The sequence below is a fragment of the Sarcophilus harrisii genome, chromosome 1 (assembly GCF_902635505.1).
Source record: "Sarcophilus harrisii chromosome 1, mSarHar1.11, whole genome shotgun sequence".
In the NCBI taxonomy this organism is placed as follows: domain Eukaryota; kingdom Metazoa; phylum Chordata; class Mammalia; order Dasyuromorphia; family Dasyuridae; genus Sarcophilus; species Sarcophilus harrisii.
In genome coordinates, this window is record NC_045426.1 from 319,617,786 (window position 1) to 319,625,086 (window position 7,301).

A 7,301-nucleotide genomic window follows, 5' to 3' on the forward strand; every position below is an offset into this window, starting at 1 on the left:
TACATCCAGAGAGAGGTCTGTGGGGACTGAGTGGGGAATCACAACATAGCATTTTCACTCTTTTTGTTGTTTGTTTGCATTTTTTCTTCTTTCTCACTTTTTCCTTTTTGATCTGATTTTTCTTGTAGAGCAACATGAATGTATAATTATGTATACATATATTGGATTTAACATGTTTAACATATATTGGATGATTTGCCATCTAGGGGAGAGGATGGAGGAAAAGAGGGGAAATTTTGGAACATAAGGTTTTGTAAGAGTTAATGTTGAAAAATTATCCATGCATATTTTTTGAAAATAAAAAGCTTGGACTTCTGGGGGCAGAGCCAAGATGGAGGAGACGATACATGTTTCTCTCTGATCTTCTCCTACAATCTTCAGACTAATTAAGCAAATCCAGTCTCTGAATTAGCTCTGGACCAGCAGAACCCATAGAAATTGGGAATGCAACAAATTACCAGAAGATAATTTCAAAGATTGCCAGAAAAGGTCTGTTTCAGTTGGAAATGGGAGGCAACCAGCACAAGCAGCAGAGTACAAACCATGCAGACAGTGCAGCATGCCGGGGTGGTGCAGACTCCGCAGGGTGGTGCAGTCTCCCCATGGCAGTTCAGACTCCGCCTGGCAGAGAATCGATGGAAAGGAAACAGACTAGAAAAAGTCTGTTTCAATCAGAAACAGGCCAGAGGCAGCCAGGCCAAGAAGCTGACCACAAATGCCAGGCAGACAGCACAGAATCCCAGAGTGGTGTGGACTCTGCAAGGCAGAGAATCTACAAAGGAATCTCCAGCAATGTTGGTCACTCAGCTCTGGCTGCCAGCCAGTAGATCAGCAGCGAAGTTAGAAAACATCCAACACAAACACAAAAGGTCAATAGTGAACCCCGAAACACCAGAATCTCATGGGACCTGGCCATGCCCACCCAGTACGAGGAATGAGTCAGCACTGACCCAGTGCATCTGTGGTCACTTATAGAGGAAGCTGCTGCTTGTAGAGGAAGCTTGGAAAACCTGCCCTGCCTTAAAAGCAGACCTTAACTTTTTTTTTTTAATGAGTAAAAAAGTAAAGAGAACTCTGATAGACAGATTCTATGGTGAAAGAAAAGAACAAACTTCAAACCCTGAGACTAAAGGCAGATTGTCTCCAGATGAAGCCCCAAAAGGTGATATAACCTGGTCCCCTTTACACAAGGCTCTCCTAGAAGAAATTAAAAAGGATCTTAAAAGAGAGTTAGAACAAAAATGGGGAAAGGAAATGAAAAGTTTGCAAGAGGGTTTGGAAAAGGCATATAACTCATTAAAAGATAGATTTGATAAAATGGAAAAAGAAAACTAGGAAATCAGAATCTGTGAAACAGAAAAAGAAAATAACTCCTTAAAAAACAGAGTTTATAAAATGAAAAAAGAAAATAACTCCTTAAAAAACAGAATTTGTGAAATGGAAAAAAAATCCACAGAACAAAACAACTCATTTAAAAATTCAATTGGATAATTACAAAAAGAAGTAAAAAAAAATGAAGAAAATAATTCACTAAAATTCAGAACTGAACAAAATTAATGACTCAATGAGACAAGAATCAGTCAAGCAAAACCAAAAAAAAGAAAAAAAAAAAGAAAAAATTTAAAAAAAAAAGGTTTAATTAAAAAAAAAAAAAACCTGAAACAATAAAAACAATCTAACAAGGATTTTTTATCCTTCCCTAACCAAATTTTGTTTATTCTTCTCTTTAATCTAGTCCAGGGCAGATGTAGATTGAGGGCCAGGGCTGGAATCAGGAAGACTCAATCCAGCTTCATACAATTACTAGCTGTGTGACCTGAGCAAGTCACTTAACTGTTTGTCTCAGTTTCCTCATCTACAAAAAATGAAGAAATAGAAATTCACTGCAGTATCTTTGCCAAGAAAACCCCAATTGGGGTCAGGAAGGACACTTTGAAAAAGAGTGAAAAAAAACCTAATTTATATCTTCCCTATGGACAAGGTAACTAGGATTGGTCAACTAAGCCTTCCCCTTAAGGCATTGAATCTGAATCCAGGGTCATGAGCTATTTTCCTATGCCACTTTCATCCCACAAGTGGCCTTATACCAGTGTCATGGAGACCCCTTCCTCCACATCAAGGTGGAGAAGTAGGATTTTCTCTAGTGCTTCTTCCTGTTGTTTGCCTCCAGCATGATCTACAGAGTTTATAACTAATGCAAAAACTCTTAGGGATCTGAGGATATATTTTTTATTGGAGGAGAATGGTCTTTCAATTTGGTTATAGAATAAGAAGATGATCATTTTAAGTCAGGTTATTACAGATGATGTTGGAACACAATTCTTTATTGCTCTAAATCACTATTAATTAGAGAAATGCAAATTAAAACAACTCTGAGGTACAACCTCATACCTATCAGATTGGTTAATATGACAGAAAAGGAAAATGGCAGAAACTAGAGGAGATAGAACATTAATGCACCATTGATGTAGCTGTGAACTGGTCTAACCATTCTGGAGAACAATTTGGAACTATATTTAAAAGGCCATAAAACTCTACATACTCTGATTCAGCCATACTATTACTGGATCTGTATCCCAAAGAGATCAATGAAAAGAGAAAAGAATCTACATATACAAGAATATTTATAGATGTTTTTAATAGCAAAGGATTGAAAGTTGAGGGGATGTCCATCAATTAGGGAATAGTTGAACATGTTGTAGTATATGATTGTGATGGAATATTAATGTATTATAAGAAATGATGAGCGGGATGGAAAGACTTAAATGATTGTAATGATGGTTAACTGTGAAAGATTTAGCCACTTTGATCAAGACAATGATCCAAGACAAATCCAAAAGATCCTTCAAAAATGCTTATCTACCTCCAGAGAAAAAATTGATAAACTTTGATTGCATATTTAAACATTTCTTTCCACTTTGTTTCTTCCTTTTTTTTTTTTTTTTGCAACATGGTCAATATGGAAACATTTTGCATGATTTACATATGCAAAAGTTAGCATGTTGATGGCTTTTTCAATGAAGAGAGGAGGGAAAGAATTTGGAACTCAAAAATCTTTTCATCTTTAATATGAACAAATTTAAAAGAGAATAATTCTTTGCTTATGGGTATATCACAATGCATATAATTAGAAATTTAGTAAAATTGTGAGATTCCCCCATGAGGTCCAGAAATCAGGCAAATCCAATACTTTTTTATATGTTTCAATTTTACTCTCTTAGGAGCCAAAGAAGATTGACAAAAGCTTATAAGGTAGCTTATAATGTTTAGCAAGTTTTCCAAATTAATCTCTACTTCTATAATTCTCCAAGACAAGGAAGCAACCTGGGATCTCCCAAGCCTGTAACAGAGGATAACTTTCCTTACTTAGTTGAATTTGGATGTGAACTCTGAAGCCAGCCTCCCTGCCACTTCCCCAAGCTACTTTTCATCTATTAGCTATAGCATAAAATACTAGTAAAGAGGGTGTGGTTGACCCCTACAATTAAATGCTGCTTGTTTTGCTCATTAGAATAACTCAATTCCATTAAACTTTTGGTTCTCCTTTAATTCTTTATTATTTATTCTTTTTCTGCAATAAATGATCAATTATCTTCAAAGATTATTCACCTCGGGGATAATACAAGACCCGTCTCAGAACTGTTTTAATTCCTATTCCTTAGTTATAGGTCACTTGGGTCTTGGCTAACCCTCTAGGATTAACTTTCCCATAACAGTGGTCCATATATAGATCTATTTTTCTGCCCACTTGCATTAATTGAATGTTCATTAGTGTAGGCAATCCATAACAATTAAAATAAATAACTTCCATATAAAAAATTAGGTTTTTCATGTACACAATCTTTTTTAGGTCATCATTTCAAGTAGAAGTATAAGAACTATTTTATAGGAAGTGTGGAACATTTAAAACATTTATCTAAGGCACATATGCTTTTTAGTTTCAAAGACCATCTACTATATTATATACTACAATCTTTTTTTGGGAAAGAGTAGAGTGAATTCCACTGTATTTCTGAAGTATTAGTAATTACATAGATCCCCTCCTTTCCAGTCTTCATACACCCTAACCCCTTTCACATATATCATCATCCAATGATACAGAACTTGAGCTTTCCACAAGGTACTCCATCTCTCAAATCCAGGATCTTTGTTAACTATGCCAGAAATTCTTCCTCCTCATCTCCACCTCCTGGCTTCCCAGGCTTCCTTTGAATGTCAAGAAGAGTCCCATCTTCTGAAAGTCTTTATGCATACATCTTGTAAATAAAAAGTTATTAAAAAAAAAAAAAGAGAGAAAGAAAGTAGGGTCTGTTATCTATATCCTCAGCACTTGGCAGTGCCTAAAAGACATCAGGTACTTAATAAATGCTTGCTGAGTAAGACATAATATAGGGACCTATAATCTCATCAATATAGGAACTCCGAGAAAAATCCTTCTTACCAAAGCAAATCAGTCAATATGATATTGGGGGGAAGGAGGAAGCAGTTTAAACCCAGTTGCTTAAGGCTTCAAGGTCAACTGTTTTCTATGCCCCATTGTTTTTCTAGAGAAATTGTTGTAATACTTCAAGAAATATGTGAATTTAAGTAATATATCACAGTAGGAGAAAACCACAGAAGAATGAATCAAAATGATATAACCAAATTATGAGTCAACCTTCCAAGGCCATTTCTTTTGATTGTTTTTTTTTTGCTCATTTTATTACTCAGTGCTCATTTTCAAAGTGTAGTCCATTAAAAAAAAAAAAAAGACATGCTATCCTATTTGATTTTTTTTTTAACCTCTTTAGTTAAAAAAAAAAAAAGTAAATCAGGGAGACGATTTACTAAATTGAATTGTTCTTTTACTTTGGTGAATTTAAATTATGGATTTTCTTGGTCTAGGAAGTCCTTTTCCTAAACTCACAAAATGCAAATTATGCCAATATGCAGAGTATAAATATTAGCATTTGACATCTTTTGACATTATTCCTTTATTTCTGGTACTTTAACTTAATACTGTTTCTAAAGCAGATTTAAACAGATATTTCAATTAATCAGGATTTAAGTGCCCATCATATGCCAGACACTAAAAATATAAAGAGCAAAAAGAAACAATCCTCCAAGAAGCTTATACTATTAAGGGAAACAATCCTTGGACACACACAGGCAACTAGGAGATGGAATGGATAAAGCATTGGTCCCTGAACCAGGAAAATTGGAGTTCAAATACTGTCTTGGTTACTTCCTAGCCTAGTGAGCCTAAAGAAGTCACTTAACCTTAGGCTACCTCAGTTTCTAGTAGCACCTATTTTTCCAGGTTATTCTGAGAATCAAATGACAAACTTTACAAGGCACACCATGCTGAACATAAAAAATACAAACAGAAAATCTAGCCAGTTCCTGTGCTCAGAGAGTTTACAATCTGATAGGGAGAGAATATATTTAAAGAGATGGTATCAGGGAAAGATGTTTTAGATGGTGAATGAACTCATAAGGCAGTTATCTGACATATCCTCTCCCAATGCCTGGTACACAGTAAGTGCTTAATACACAGTAATTGACCAATAAGCAATATGACACTGATTTGATTACTATTCCCAAAGCAAGAGATAGAAGCAGGTGGAAGAACATATAACACAAGCAGCAGCCTATCTGGGGCTGTCTAGATACAGCAATGTATGTGATCTCGCCCATCAAAATAGCTAAACCCCACAAACAGGATTTCCAAAACTGACTAGATTAAATCCCTCAGGACCTGGAGTCTATACCAAGAAATATAGCAGTAGAGAGTACCATATTGGAATGGGTTATGTAAGAGAATCAGGTAAGGTCTAACAAGAAGTGACATCTGAGCTAGGTTTTGAAGTAAACTGAGGCGTAAGTGGGCAAAGAACAGTAGGGAGTCACTGTGGTTTATTGAGTAGAGTGATATGAACAGAGCAGTTTGGAAGTTGTTAGGAGGATCAAAATAAAAAAAGAGAAACAGCAAGTAGAAGGCTGATTACATAGGATCATATATACATATGAGAGCAATTTAGGGGAAGAAGTGAATTCCAAGAGAATTTAAATATATTGGGTATACTAAAGAACTGACAATGTATAGTGAAGTTACATATTTAGCATGGGTCCCTGGAGATAAACTATGCCTATTATGCAACTTTATTTCAGTTAAGTTTCATATTTTGTATTCTTCTATACAAAAAGCATTTTCTAGGCAGCAATAATTTTATTTTTAAAATCTCATTATTCTCCTCCTCGGTATTCTTTTCCTAAGTTATTTTCTGATTTTTCTACCTCAAGATCCCCTTTAGAGATCTGAAGGGGAATAGTGCTCCCATCTAGGACTAAAAATCATGGTGACATATTTAATCACATCAAAAGGTTAATGAAATTTTTATAGGAATATGTTCTTCTTCATGTCAGTGGCACTCTCTTGATTCATTTAATCTTTTTTTTAATTTATTTATAAAAGACTTTATATGCAGATTGCAGGAATGTATATACTAAACATTAAGTTCGACACAACTTTTTTATTTTTTATTACATATTGTAATACATACTGTAAGTCAGGCAAAATAGAAGAGGGGTTCCCAAAACATACCTGTAATGCCAAAGGAAATTGTTGAAATTTGTTAAAAGACAGCAAGTTTATTTGGTAATATAACTACTAGTTACGTTATAAGTTGACAACCACTATGTATTTATCACCTCTTGTAGGTTATAAACTTCTTTAAAGAGACAGGGGTAGTGTGGTTCAGAGTGACTTGTACTCAAAGGACTTGGGTTTCAAACACAGTTGTCACTTACTACCTATATAACCATGAACAATTCACCTAATCTCTCTGGGCTTCAGCTTCCTCATCTGAAAAATCAGTGATTAGATAACGTCTGAGATTCCAACTTTATTTTTATTTCCTCTCTCTCCCAACATCTAGCACAACAAACTACTTATAGGAGACACAATGTCTACTTAATTGGTCAAGAGTTGTGCTAAATCATTGCATAATCAAATTTAACTTACCTGGCACAAGATTCAGCACCAGAAAGTGGTCTTTTCCTAAAGCACTCTCAGCAGCTCACTCTAGAAGCCACCAATAGTGATCACTATAAAGTTAGGAACCAACAGAATTGTACTGTAGATCAACACTATTAATCATGATATATTATTTAATACAAATTTAACTAAGCCAGAAAGTAAAAATGACCTGTTAAGTTCAATGCTAAAATTTTATTCCCATTAAAAAAAATAAAAAGAAATTGGTTTTATTTATTTCTTATATAATCTTCTAAAATTTTTCAAAAGATTATTTTCTCTTTTA